This window comes from Suncus etruscus, chromosome X, assembly GCF_024139225.1.
Source record: "Suncus etruscus isolate mSunEtr1 chromosome X, mSunEtr1.pri.cur, whole genome shotgun sequence".
Taxonomy (NCBI): domain Eukaryota; kingdom Metazoa; phylum Chordata; class Mammalia; order Eulipotyphla; family Soricidae; genus Suncus; species Suncus etruscus.
In genome coordinates, this window is record NC_064868.1 from 62,766,657 (window position 1) to 62,780,749 (window position 14,093).

General features: G+C 44.8%; 1 pseudogene; it reads left to right on the top strand.

Moving 5' to 3' along the window:
* The first annotated feature begins 10,439 nt into the window (after nucleotides 1–10,439).
* LOC125999307 (protein POLR1D-like) lies at nucleotides 10,440–10,924 on the top strand (annotated as a pseudogene).
* The last annotated feature ends 3,169 nt before the right edge of the window (nucleotides 10,925–14,093 follow it).

Sequence of the window (14,093 nt, forward strand, 5' to 3'; positions counted from 1 at the left end):
CTTCTGCTTGGGACCATACCCCTCCCTGGCTCAGTGCATGTCTTGAGCACTGCAGTTCACATTCTCTTAAGGGACTCCAAACCCTTGGTAACGAAGGGATCAGAGAAGACTTATTTTTAAAGAACTGATGTTCTTTGTAGTCTGCCTGGCGTCTATCCGAAGGACCCTTGTACCTTACTCACAAGTACATGCAGTTTATCTACTTCTAGACAACATTTTAAGGTGCATATATGTCATTTTAGCACACATCGGGGGTTCCAACCATATGAGGCTCTTACTTCAAAGAGGAGGTGTAATGTAGCCACTCTCAGGTACCTGTCCTTCCGGCTCATATTCAATTGATGTTCACAGGAGCTTTTAGACTGTCTAGTCTTCCCAGAGAGGAACTCTAGTAACCCCAGTATTTTGAGGTGACCCAATTTCCAGTTATAAATTTAGTGACCCACAAGCTATACCTCCTCTTCAGGAGTTAATCGAACAAATCCTTAAAAATGGTAGACTGATTCTCGATATAGCACTTTCCACGCATCAAGGGTTCTTGTAAATTTAAACCACCTACATTTAAAATTTTCACTTTCAGTGGCACAACTCCAGATGGCAATGAAGGGACAATCACTGCTGTACTCAAACCTGAGACTCAGAAGACAAAGCATATGTGTTATAGCCCTTTGAAGCATGAATCGAGTCTTCTTGTGTGTTCTTTCCTTGGTTTAGGGGACACGCACAAGAGAGCTAAGGGTTGACTCCAACTCTGCTTGCAGAAAATCATACCTGGCAGGTCTCAGAGTACCATACGGGTGTGGGGGATAGAATTCATTTAACAGCCTTACCAAAAAATGAGCCCTACCTACTCTGATCTCTGTGGTCCCCTCTTGAGAGTTTTATGACTCTAGTCCCCAAACTCTTTTATCTCACCCAGTCACATAATTTGCACTTCAGTGATAAATTTTACTCACAGAGACACATAGAAAACCACATTCACACACCGAACTTAGTATATCAAGATTGGTTTTCCTTATGTGCTATAAAAACCCAGTCCTTTATGATGAAGTCTGAATGTCACAGAACCTATGCAATTACAATTTAACGTAAGTCTATGCCTGAATCTCACCCAGAGATTCACTGAGAGAACTCTAGGTGGTAGCTGAAGGAAAGGAGCTCCACATAACAGTGAGGGATAATTGTAAGAGTTCAGACTGGAGAACCACAGGGGAAATTTGGCACTGAGACATACAAATATCTGTCTGCTAGAATCTCTGTGAGGGAGAAGAGGAAGAGACTACTTCCATAGAAGTAAGTACAAAGCAGAGCATCAAGACCTATCACACTCACTCTTTATGGGAATCAAACAAATTTCAATCAAGGGACATGAAAAGGAGCCTGTAAAGGAGTCCTGTTTTCTGGCTCAAGATAGAAGAGAACAAAAACCATAAATGGGAAGGGTGGTACCACACATACAAAGGGGTTAGGTGATAACAAGGAAGAGACCTTCCAGGAAAGGAGATGTACCAAGGCCAGGCAGAACCCACACAGAAGCAGTTCCAGGCAAGATTGGGTTCCTGCTGGGAGACAGGTATAGAGTGATCAAGAGAAAAGATACTGGTCTGGAAGAGGCTGTGATAATCCCAGTCCCAACACACACACACACAAACACACACACACACACACACACCAGACAACTGATCATGTGAAGCACTTTATTCAAAAAATGTCATTAAACCAAGGTTGTAGGTGGGTCAAAATACATGGAGGCGATTTGGACAGAACAGCAGTAGACCAGCTTGTCTTCAGAACGTCGGCGCCAAGGGCAAAAGATGCTTCTTCATAAAGACGTCTGTTCAACCTTATAAAACTGAGCACAATCAGGGAAGGACCCGAAGTCAGGGCAAGCTCGCAGATCTCACCTCAGCTAGGGCAAGTGGCTATCCCAGAAGGGACAAGTGACTGCTGTGTGTATTACATACGAAAAATGTCCTGCAGTCTGTCAGCTAGGTTCTCCATTTTAGCTGAAAGAGTAAAAGTACATTAACAGGCATTCCAGACTCCAGACACATTTAGAGAGGTATCTAAAAACTGCCTGGGGCCCCTGTCTTCCTGGGGGAAAACACATAGCCCTGCAATCTGAAACCCTGCCAGCCCCACGTAGGAAACCCTGGACCTGCCTAACTCAACCATCACATCCACTCAATCATGTGCAAATGTTTTCCAAAAGGCACCAAAAACAGAAGTGCAGTTCTCAATCTCTGGGGCACATCGGACCCCATTCAGACTTGTTAAACAAAAAGCACCCCAAAGTCACACACTGTACAAGCCATACCAGGGAGCTATTAAACACAATCTAGGGGAGAGACCTTCCAACATGGGAAGAGAAGGATGCCTCCTCCAGGTCTCATTTTCACTGGCAAAGCAAACAGAGAGGCTTTCCTCTCTGTAGATCACACTTAGCATTCAATTCAGAGAAGGGTGCAGGGCCAGGCCAGACCTGTTGGGTTCTGTTCTCCCCAGGTTCTTATTTTCTTTGAGGGTAGCTACATCTCCTATCTTCCCATAGCCCCCTCTGCTCATATTGGACACTAAGACCCAGCACCCTTCACTGCCCCAGCCAGTGTGGCCTACCTATTCTCTTCTTGAGGCTTTCGACTTCCCCCTGTAGCACAGTACACTGGATGATGGAGAGAAAAGATTAGTTCACTCCATGTGGATCTTGCATCACAAAGCCCACTGTTTAGAAGGGGAAGGGAGTCTTCATTGGAGGAGTTGCCACAGTGGGATGTGGGAAGTGGAAGGGGGAGTTAGAGTTTCACCCTGACTCAGATCTCATCATTTGCTTGGGGCCTCCATTTCTAGGAGCCAGAGGGAGCATTACCCGTGGACAGTTGTCACTTTCAGGTGCTAGGTGCAGAAGTTCTGGTCCTGCGGGAATATTCAGGTTGCTCCAGGTCCCCTGGAAGAGAAACACTCTCCAGCCTCCAAGGCTCAGAGCAGAGTGAGGAGGGAGTGTAACATGAGGCAACATCTCTGGCAGTGAGGGGCCTTCTGCCCTGCTCAGCATCTCCAGAATGTCCCATGGAGACCAAAAGTGGTCTGTGAACTGTGGGCCCCAATGTTTGTGGTCCTGATTTAGACACACAGCTGCGGTCATTGCTGCCACTGAGTTTGCAGGATGTCTTAACAGTACTTTACCTGTAAGTTCCACTGAAAGTCCACATCCTATTGTTAATGATACTACTACACAATATCTCTGCCACACAGCCTAAGGGAAAGGATACTGTCTTCTTGGACTGCAGTTTCTCTAAACAAATTCCCAGGGAAGGCAAGGCTGAGAACCCCACAAGTACAGGTTCCATTTTGCATTTTCCCTGCCTTCTTCCACTGCCACTCCACGAAACTCACCTGAACGAGCAGGCCCTCGGGCCATAATTTGCCCTTGGTTCAGTACGAAGGCCGGAATATCTCCAGGAGTTTTCTCGGTTTTGATGTCACAACTGCCATTGCCACCTTGTGCAACGTGCATCCTCTGGCCAGAAAGCTTCAGCCTGGTTTCTTGGATCTAAAACAAACATTTTTCACAGATTTGAAATAGGGGTGTACTTTTACAGGCGAGGCTGACTGAGGGAAGTAGAGGAAATTCATAGGGTCAGGTCTAAGGCTCCTTCTTCCCAGGACAGCCCTATCAGTCAGTTCAAGGGGGCAGGGCCGAGTGAAGGGGGACCAAAGATAAATTCACACACACAAACTAAGAAGTCCATGATTAAAAAAATATATCCAGGTCAAAATATGATAGGTTCTGGGAAGTAAAGGGACCTAAAAAATCAGAAGTTCTGTGGACCAGTCTTTGCAGAACTGCCCCAAACTAAATTAGTTTCCAGCACTCCCTCCCTGGGAAGGAGGCAAGAGAAGGAAAAAAAAACCCCTGCCAGGTAGCAGAAAACGGTCTGGCATACTGGATTGCTGGCTTCACCTTTGTCCCACAACAAGCAAACAAGCACCATCTGGCATCTTAGAGATTGTGGGCACCCAAGTGCTAGGGCGCTCAATGACCCAGATAGGACAGTGGGATCAAGATCCAGAGAAGGAGTGAGGAAAGGGAGTAGAGAAAGGGAAAAGCTGATCTACTCACCTGGCCCTTGGGGGACCTGATCTCTATTTGGATCATCATCTCTAGCCAACTGCTCGTACTCTCTTGGCCTCCAGGTCTCATATTTCTTCCCACTGGCACCAGTCTGCTTTGGCTGCTTGCTTGGCAGTGGCACCAAGGAACCCCGCTCAGGCCCCCCCAGAAAATTTAACACCAGAAATTGGTGGGAAGGTGGCAGGCTGCTGGGGAGCTGGTACTGTTCTCTGCCCCAGGAAGGAGTACCTCTCCCCAGAGTCAATTTGGAGGGACCCCTAGGGTATTTCTTATCTTGGGTTACATCTTTGTAGTGCTCTGAGGAGGGCTGCTTGTTAGAGACACTCCAGAGTAGCTGGACTTGTCCTGGCTCTTGCCGAGCACCACATTAGGCAAAGTCTTGCTGGCAGATTTGTCCTGACCTGCTACAGCCCACCTCTCTAAAGATGTAGTGCCCCTTCGGGGAAGGGAGGGTGGTGTGGATCCTCGCATGGAAAGCACATTTTCACGCCAGGGTAATTTAGACTGTCTGCCTGCAATGCTGGAACTCACGGGGCCATGGGTAATGGTTGGGCCCCTTCCTCTTGAGGCCCCTACCCTGGAGGCTGCCTTCCCATCTCTCACCCTCTGTAGCTCCCCAATATCACCTGGTGACTCGGGCTCAGAAGGCTGCTTGGCCAGGCTGACCGCAAAAGGGCCCTGCTTGTCCCTAGGAGGACTCCACCCACCCCTGGAGCCTCTCCCGGTCATTCTCGCACCTCGGCCACCCTTGCACCCTAGGAGCAAGGGAGGGTTGGCCAAGTGCGGGCCATGCTTCTCCATGGCCCCGGGGGAAATGGAGCCCTAGTCACTGAGTTGAGCCCCCGCCAAGGGGTGGAAATCCTCATCCCAGCAGCTCATTGGAGACAGGCTTCTCTCGACATCCTGTAGCTCTGTGTAGAGCACCTGGGGCATCCTGGCTGCCCCGGACTCCTGGGTAGTCGGGGGCACTAAAGCCACTGGGTCAGGGCCATCATCATCCCAAATCATCCCACGGGTCATGGCGACGGTTAGCAGAGGTGCCATGAGGCCTTTCTGGCCATAAAGCACTGCTTCTCCCACATGCCAGGTCTTTGGGCTCCCACTCGGAGCCCCAGAGGCCCTGGACGCCTCCCTCAGCTTTGCTTCTTAGAAGAACCCCCAGGTTGAGGCCTATTCCAGGTGTGGAAGGGCCTTTGAAGCCTGTTCCCCCCAACGCTGGCCAGCTCCTCACCTTCGAGGCCCTCATTCCCTCCACGCAATGTCACCTCATCTTTGTCCTCATCTTCCGGGGCACTCATGTTCCGAGTTTAGGTAGCCCTGACTGTGGGGAGAAACAAATGGGCCTATTCCTTGCTGGAGGCAGAGGCAAGTTTTCAGCAAACTCTGGGCCCCAGATGGACGCCACAGGCAATCGGTTGCTGCAGGTAACGCCTGGGGGTGGGGGGAATTCTGCACCACATCTGTGAAGTCATCAGCCACTGCTGCCCATGCTAGTGCCTCTCTCTCATTGGCCAGACACCATTTCCCTCCAACCTCAGCACTCTGCACTTGGGCCTTCTCTTAAAGGCCCAGCGCACTATGTGGGACACTGGAGTTTGGGAGCTGGGCACACCTCGGAGTGGCGATTGATGAGCATTGACCCTAACCTCTTCCTGTTCGCACAACTTCTTCTATCACTTAAGGCTCCCGGTTGGGAGGGTCTTGCTAGGACAGGCGTGAGACACCTACCTGCCTTTCTGCGGCTGAACCCGTGTTCCAGTGACACTTTCAAACACACTAGCAAGCTCTTTCACGGAGTCAACATAACTTCTGCAATCCCTTCTTTTGGTTTTTTTGCTATTTTTTTTTTGGTGGGGGGTTCACACCCGGCAGCGCTCAGCTTGGGGGTTTACTCCTGGCTCTATGCTCTATGCTCAGAAATCTCTCCTGCAGGCTCGGGACCATATGGGATGCCGGGATTCCAACCACTGTGCTTCTGCATGCCAGGCTAATGCCCTAATTCCATGCTATCTCTCAGGCCCCAATATTCTCGTATGTTTTTTTTTTTTTGGGTGGGGGACACCTGGTGATGCTCAGGGGTTACTCTTGGCTATGTGCGCAGTAATCGCTCCTGGCTGGGAGGACCATATGGGATGCTGGGCATCGAACTGAGGTCCATCCTGGATCAGCCACGTGCAAGCCAAATGCCCTACTGCTGAGCTATCGCTCCCAGAGTGCATTTTGAGTTTTACTGCAAAGTTGTCAGCGTGTGAAATTAGCAGAATCTTTTTTAAAACATTTTACCTAGGGATTTCGTGGTAGCCCCTTGTGGCTTTAATTTGTGCTTTTCTAGTGGCTAATGTTGTGGAACATCTGAGAGAATAATTTTATAACTGATGAGATGCATTTGGACCAATGTTTCCCTTCCTCTGCATCAGCCGTTCAGAGTTATTTCAAAAAATACTTTACCTGACCTCAGGCCATGAGGATTTTCCCTTAGGCTTCCTTCTTGTGTATAGTCTTCACGTGTACAGTGTTTACACACAGCTATGTAGTCTGTTGTGAATTAAGTTTTATATGCCTCGTGATGTCTGGTTATGACTCCAGTTTTTCTGCATATGTATAGTCAAACTTTGATATGTGACTGTCTTTTCTTCTTTGAATTGATTTTTCCACCTGAGTGAAAAAAAAGTCTGTTGTCACTTTTTGTGACTGACTTCTGCGAAAGTGAATGAAGCAGATTTCCTTCACGGGCCAGTTCCTCACTGAGTAGAAATCAATCAAGCAAAAATGGCAAGACTCACTTTACAGATTTCTTGAAAGGAGTCAAAATGTTCTGCACTAGGCCAATGCTAAAACAAGGAAAAGCAACGCCAAAGGAGGCATGATACCTCTCTGGTGTTTGCTTGTGTTTGGACCACACTCCTCCTGGCTCACATCATGCTTGAGAACTACAGTTCACATTCTCTCGAGGGACTCTAGACCCCTGATACTGAAGGGAGCACAGAAAACTTAGTTTTAAAGAACTGCTGTTCTTTCTCGTCTGTCTCGGGTCTACCTGAAGGAACTTGCACCTTACTCACAAGCAACTCGGTGCCGAAGTGCAGTTATCTACTTCTAGACAACATTTTAAGGTGCATGATCCACAGCCACCTGAAGCAACATTTTCTGGTTGAGGAGCTTGAGGCAGTGCTGATAACCGGGAGGAAAAGATGGGGTGGATGGTGGGATGGGTGGTGGGGTGGTGGTGGATGGTGGTGGAGGTGTGGGTGGGGAATGTGTGAATCACAAAGTTCCTGTGTTTACTGGGGAATTTACAAATATGAATGCATGTCCAAAAACAGATCAAATGCTCAGGAACTTCCTGAGACCACCCAAAGTTTTCGACTCTAGCCTGATCTATATATTCACACCAAGCAGGAAGTGGAGGTCGGTATGTGTTTTCTTAAATGGCCTCGATGATCACTGAGGGAGAGTCAGAGCAAGTTAATATGCAAAGTCAAAATCGTCCGCGTTTTCTTCCTCTCACTCCTCTGTTCTTGCCTCCTCTTGTCTTCTTCCATCTCCCTCTATTTTTCATCTTCCTCTTCCTCTTATGTCTTCTGTTTTGTATTCTATTAAAGCATAATGACTTCCAAAGTCATATAATATTTTCACACCATTCCGACCTCCAATGTCAACTTTCTTCCTACCATGTTCCCAGGATTCCTCCCTCCCCAAGCTTCTTTGTTGATAGACATGGTTTTCAATTTGGTTGTTAAAGGTTAGGTCCCATGCTTTAAAGTTTGATGATTTTGTGGTTTTCATATTAACCTCTATCACTTCATTACACCTCTGATGAACTTGAAACCCTTTGACTCCTTTTGCTATCATCTGTCTCTTCACGCTCTCCCCTCCACTCTATTCATTTCATTTACCTCCTGTATCTTGGAACGAGGGGGATGGAGGTATCCCCTCGTTACTGTATATTTTTCATTTGTTTTGCTCTGGGTCACACCCAGTGAGGTTCAAGACCACCGGCTCTGCATGTCCTCATCTAGTATTCTATATACCACATATAGTTATCCCTCATTTGGATTTTACCCTCGTCTTCCTTCTACTCCTGCTCCTCCTTACCCACTCCTTCCTTTCCATCTCCTCATCCTCTTCTTCCTCCAGTGCCGCCTCCTCTTCCAGTTCTTCCCATGGTTTTGTTGATCTTCCTATTATTCTGTTTTTAGTTTTCTGTCTTTCTCCTCATGTATTTCAAGGAATCTTTGACCAAACACGAGTTCAATGCAAGTGAGATGAACAACGATCATACATGACAAAGGATACAGATTGTAAAGTGGATTTGGATGCCACCAACTAATTAATGGGTCTTCATCTCACAGCAAACAGAGATCCCCAAAAAATTGAATATGATTTTCAGTATTAACAGTTTATACCAAAGTTTTCACTTTTCATCACTGTATTGGTGGTGGAATTATGTGTGTGCAAAACCACTACGAATAGAATGACAAACCACAAAATCTCCAAATAGTTTGAGTTTGGGAGCCAAAGACAGCAGTGCTCAGGGATAACTCCCTGTGTCTGGGCTCTGGGATCACTCCTTTCAGGGCCTGCAGGACCACTTGTGGTGCCAGGGATGGAAATATGACTGGCCCTTGCAAGGTAAATTCTCTACCCAATGTACTACCTCTTAAGACCCTCAATAAACGTTTTAAATCATTTGAGTGTGGAAATAAAGAATAAAAACACATCCAATGTATAAAAGAAATCCACAGTAATTGTCTTTTGTGGAATCTGTAGAGAAACTTCTAGCAGATTTTTATTCTGGTATGCCAGCATATGCTTAACGAGCTCAAGGAAAGTATTCTCAAAGAGCAGAAGAAACACAAAACCACACAGGATAAACAAACAACAAAATAAAAACTGAAAATACAAAAAAGAGACCACAAGCGGAATGGCCACTCTGGAGCTGAATATGCAACACCACGTTCACTAGCAGTATAGAGCAATGTAGCAGTATAGAGCAAAGTGAACAAAGACTCAGAAAAGTTGAAGATAGGGTCAATGCCATTATCCAGAGTAAGCAACTGAAAGGTGCAGAAAGGAAGAGAGAAGAACAAACCCAAGAGGCCTGTGGAACAACATAAAACACACTAATGTGTTCCAAAAGGGGAGTGACAATATGAACGGATAAACAAAGGGTGCATAAAGAATTATTTAACAAATAGTTAATGGCTAGCGTATGTTGATATTTCATGAATTTTAATCTTTAATTTAAATGCTAACTGATGGTGAGACGGAACCAGAAGACACTACACAGCACCAGGTCTTCAACACGGGATGTGTACAGGAACCAGTATCTATCACTACAGAAACCTGACAGCAAAAACTGCGAGGCTGAAGAGATGACAACCGAGAATGACTAGGGGTTTTGGACAACCGAGAATCCTTGGAACACTAAGTTAGTCTTATGCCAAAGTACTTTGGGGGTAAGATCTCCCTGTGTTTTAGGCCCAAGGTCTTTCGTTCCACTTACTCCCATATTTTGATTTGACTATGCAAACAGCAATTGCCAGACACACACACACGCACATGCACACACACACATGGACAGCTTGTTTTAGTTTTTTTCATCCTCTAAGGAAATAAAAGGGAAGGAGCAAACTAAACCTTCGGCTATTGAATAAATGACTTAATTGGTGATACAAAAATTTTCACAATTATAACTGCTAATGAACTCTCTCCCTGTCTTTCCCCATTGTTTTCAATTTTCTACTCTATTTCTATTTCTAAATAACTTTTGCTTTCTGTTATCCTGAAAACAAATGTATTATGATCAGTCATATGAACTATATGATACATTTTCTTTAAATAAATAAAAAAATTAAAAAGAAGGATAATCACACTCATTTGTGGGATATAAAATTATTAAAGTAATAATCAGACACATTAGAAACCAATTGTTTCTAATAGGGCTAGGAGAACCAATCCAGTGTACGAAGCTTGCCACAAATCCTGGGGTTGCAGTTCAGACAGAGAAGGGATCAATGTGACAATAATAATGTAAATGATCACTCTGGACAAAGACTGGGTGCCCAAAGGATATACATTGATATACATGATACCCGTGCACTAGCAATATTACAAACCATAGTGTCTAAATAAAGAAAGAGAGAGAAGAGAAATGTCCACCACAGATGCAGACAGGACGAAGGGTGAGTGAAAACTGGGATAATGGTTATGGGAAATGTGCACTGGTGACATATATTGTACATTGTATGACGGAAACAATCATGAACAATTTCGTAACAAAAGAAAAACAGCAGTCCTCGCTTCCTTCCTGCTTCGCTCGCGCACGTTGCTCGTTATGGAGCCGAGCCTCGGCGCCGCTGGCACCTCCTGAGTCCCGGAAGCGTCGTCTCTCGTGATGGAAGACGACCTGGAACTGGAGAGGAAAGCAATTGAAGAACTGCTTAAAGAGGCAAAATGTGGGAAAACAAGAGCAGAAACAATGGGAACAATGGGTTGGATGAAGTGTCCTCTTGCTGGCACAAATAAGAGATTTCTCCTTAACACAATTAAGAACACATTGCCCTCCCATAAAGAGCAAAAGCAGGAGCAAAAAGAAGGCAGTAGAAGGAGCCGGTGAAAAGCCAGGCCAGAAAGAAGAAAACCCAAAGAAGCACCGACCCCACCCCTACAAGCACAGTGATCAAGCCAGAGATTCCGCCCAAGCTTCCTCATCTAGGTCAAGGGAGCGAAGCAGGAAGGAGAAGAGTGAAAAGCGCTCCAGAAAGTGATGAGACCAGGAAGAAACAGCCAGATACCACCCAGCACCTCATGCTAATCTGTCTGGAATCAGAATTGTGCAGAGGTTCTTGAGCAAAAGCCCTTGACCTGCCAAAATAAATAGCTACAAGTGATTTTCTTTTTACAGAGGTTCTTTTGTTGGGACAAGCAGAAAATGACCCAGAAACTCAAGAAAATCGACACAAAAGCCCTTACCCTGAAAATATGTTGGCTGGTTTAAGCTGCTTTAACAGCACAATATACATATGTATTATTTTTATCCTATTTTGTTTGGAAGTTAGTTTCAGAATAAATCTAGAACCTCAGAGTATTCAGTTATTGTCAAAATTAATTCTAATATTCATGATGTGCTGCAATTGTGGTCATTTTTCCAAAATTTCTCCAAAAAAATAAAATACTTAAAAATTCAATATATCACCTTTTTGGAATGACAGATTAAAAATTTAGAAATCCTCTGGCCAGTAACTATATTTATGCAAAGTTGTAGTGCTTTCGAGGCTATAAATGTACCAAGAAATTCTTAGACAGCTTTGTATTTGTTTTCCTATAAGTGAATAATGTAGGAAATTCTCAATGGCTTTGAACTTAGTATTTCATGAGTATTAATAACCAGGGGTTTAAAACTTGCCTCCTTGTGCTTTCTCACTTTAAAAAGAGTTTCTATATTTAGTTTTTTAGAGAATGTAAGTTTTAAGTGGTGCTTTAAAGGAGAACCCATAAGCATTAAAATTAATAGTCATTTTAGTTCTATATCTTATTTAGCTGGAGATCTATGATACCACTCTTAATGTAGTTACTTGAGAAATCTTAATTTTAAATAAAAGTGTGTTTACAGTGCCTTTTCTCAAAAAAAACTGTACCATTAACTCCCCTGAACACACAGTGTTTAAATAAAGTAATTTTTTAGATAAACAATTACATTTTGAATTTTCCCAAACTGTGTTCAAGTGTGGCTGTCAAGACACCAAGACTGGATATGTAATGCCCCAAGGCAAGATGATGTTTTCAAACTATCTAAAGTTGATGTTGAATATAAGTCTATATGGATTTGTGATTAAATTGAGGATAATCCTTCAATAAACAGTGATGTTTTTCAGTGAATGAAGAGCAATTTCGTCAAAAAACACACAGCTTAGGGAAAGGATGATAGTGCAAGTGTAGGGAACTTCCCTTAGATGGAGATGACACGGTTTTGGTACTTGGCACTCCATATGGTCCCCGGAGCCCTACTAGTTGTGAATCCTGTGAGCAGAGAGGAGACGGCCTTGACAACCTCTGAGTGTGGCCCCAAAACAAAGAGCCCACAAGAGGACCAGGGAGATACTTCAAAGGGCTAGGGAGCATACATTTTGCTTGCCATCATCCCACGTTTTAGTACATGCACTGCTCGTGTCCCATCACCACATGGAGTTGAGCCACCCAAAATAAAAGATTTAATTTTTTTAACTGTCACAAAAATCAAAGAACCTTCAAGCCATGGAAAGAGCCATATAAAGAACCGGGGTAATGTTTTCAAAGGTTGGTTCAATTCTTAACACTGGAGAAGGGGTATGACCTGGGTGATCACAAAAACTATACCTGGGCATTGCATCAGCTCAAAATATTGAAATCACTGGAGAAAGCTTTGAGTCATTCTGGGGAAATTAAAAAGTCTGAAAGTTCCTGTGATGTCTATAGAATGTAAACCCTAGGACAGTTACCTGAGAGTGGCTGCAATACACCTTACCTTCAAAAGCAGGCATCTCATATGGGTGGCACCCCAAAATGTGATAATAGGACATGAGTGAGTCCAGAAATGATGAGTGAACTACAGCTGGAATCGTCCGCATTTTTCTTTACAGCCTTTCTGTATTCTTAGTGTCTCTTCAGGGCATTTTAATGTGAAATCAGACAGACCATCATACATGGCATTGCTCTTTCTTGTTGTAGGGAGGCACCCAGCAGTAATTCAGGCTTACTTCTGGTCCATGCATTCAGGAACAATTTCCGGAAGACAATAGGGGACTTATGGGATTCTGGGGAAAATATGGGTCAGCCATGTGCAAGACAAACACTGGACCCACTGTGTGATCACTGTGGCCTCTACACATGGCATTCATCGGGCAATCACCTTCATCGGGATCATGCTTGATCATTCTTAAGGGGTTTATTTTCTTAACTTAAGTTTATTTTCTTAACTCAGTTGAAGGAGTGGGTTTGAGTTCACAGACTAAGCCTGGGCAACCATGTAGTGATTATTTTGGGGGGAGAGTAATAATTCAGTACAGTACAGTCCACATGGAAGACTTTGGGGAGAATTTCCATGTGGTATTTCTGCCCAGTGAGAGGTCATGCAAATTTGTGACTGGGAAGAAGCAGGGGGACACAAGAACTTATATTGGATGGGGGACAAGAAAGGCATGGGGACATGCCCTGCAGCCTTTCCCGCTCAAGTCTCCTCTGCATTCAGGAATGCGATGGTAACTGACCAAGAGAACACTGAGGCCCATCCTCTTGAATCTGCTTTTTTGAGGGGGCTTGTGACGTTCATATCAACCCATTCCCACCTCCTCACACTGCCCCAAACATCATCAAACACCACGAAAGTTACTGACTGTAACTGTTGCTCAGAAATTGGCTAAACCAAGAAATGTTAGAGGTTTGAACACTAGAGAGTTGAGTGTGGTGCGTGGAGTAATGGTTCCCAAAGATGTACATATCCCAGTTCCTGGAATCAGATATGTAACAAACCTGTGTAGCATCCGAGGGCTAATGTTGTAGATCCATTTAGGGTTGCTCCATAACTCACCCTAAAATGGGAAGATTCTCTCCAGACACTTTCTGTTCTGATGGGTTCATTGCAATGCACCATGGAAGAATGAAGTTTCAGTGGCTAATCTGCTCAAACTGAGCTCTGGAGTTTGGATGAGCTGTGTACCTGGCCTTGATTTAGCTGAAATGGTGGGACCTGAATAAAAGTCCCCATAACCAGCATGCCAGCACTCTCATATTTCCCTTTAAGCTGACTTTGAACTCTGAACTCAGAATAGGGTGCCTCCTCTGCAGTCTCCAGGTAAGGTGGAATGTGAGTGAGCAATTCAGTGAGCAAGAGTCAGCAGGGCAGTGCTCTCTATTCTGGAGCAGGCCATGATACTGCACAGAATGAAATAAAATGATTTCAACATTAAGTATTATATATTCA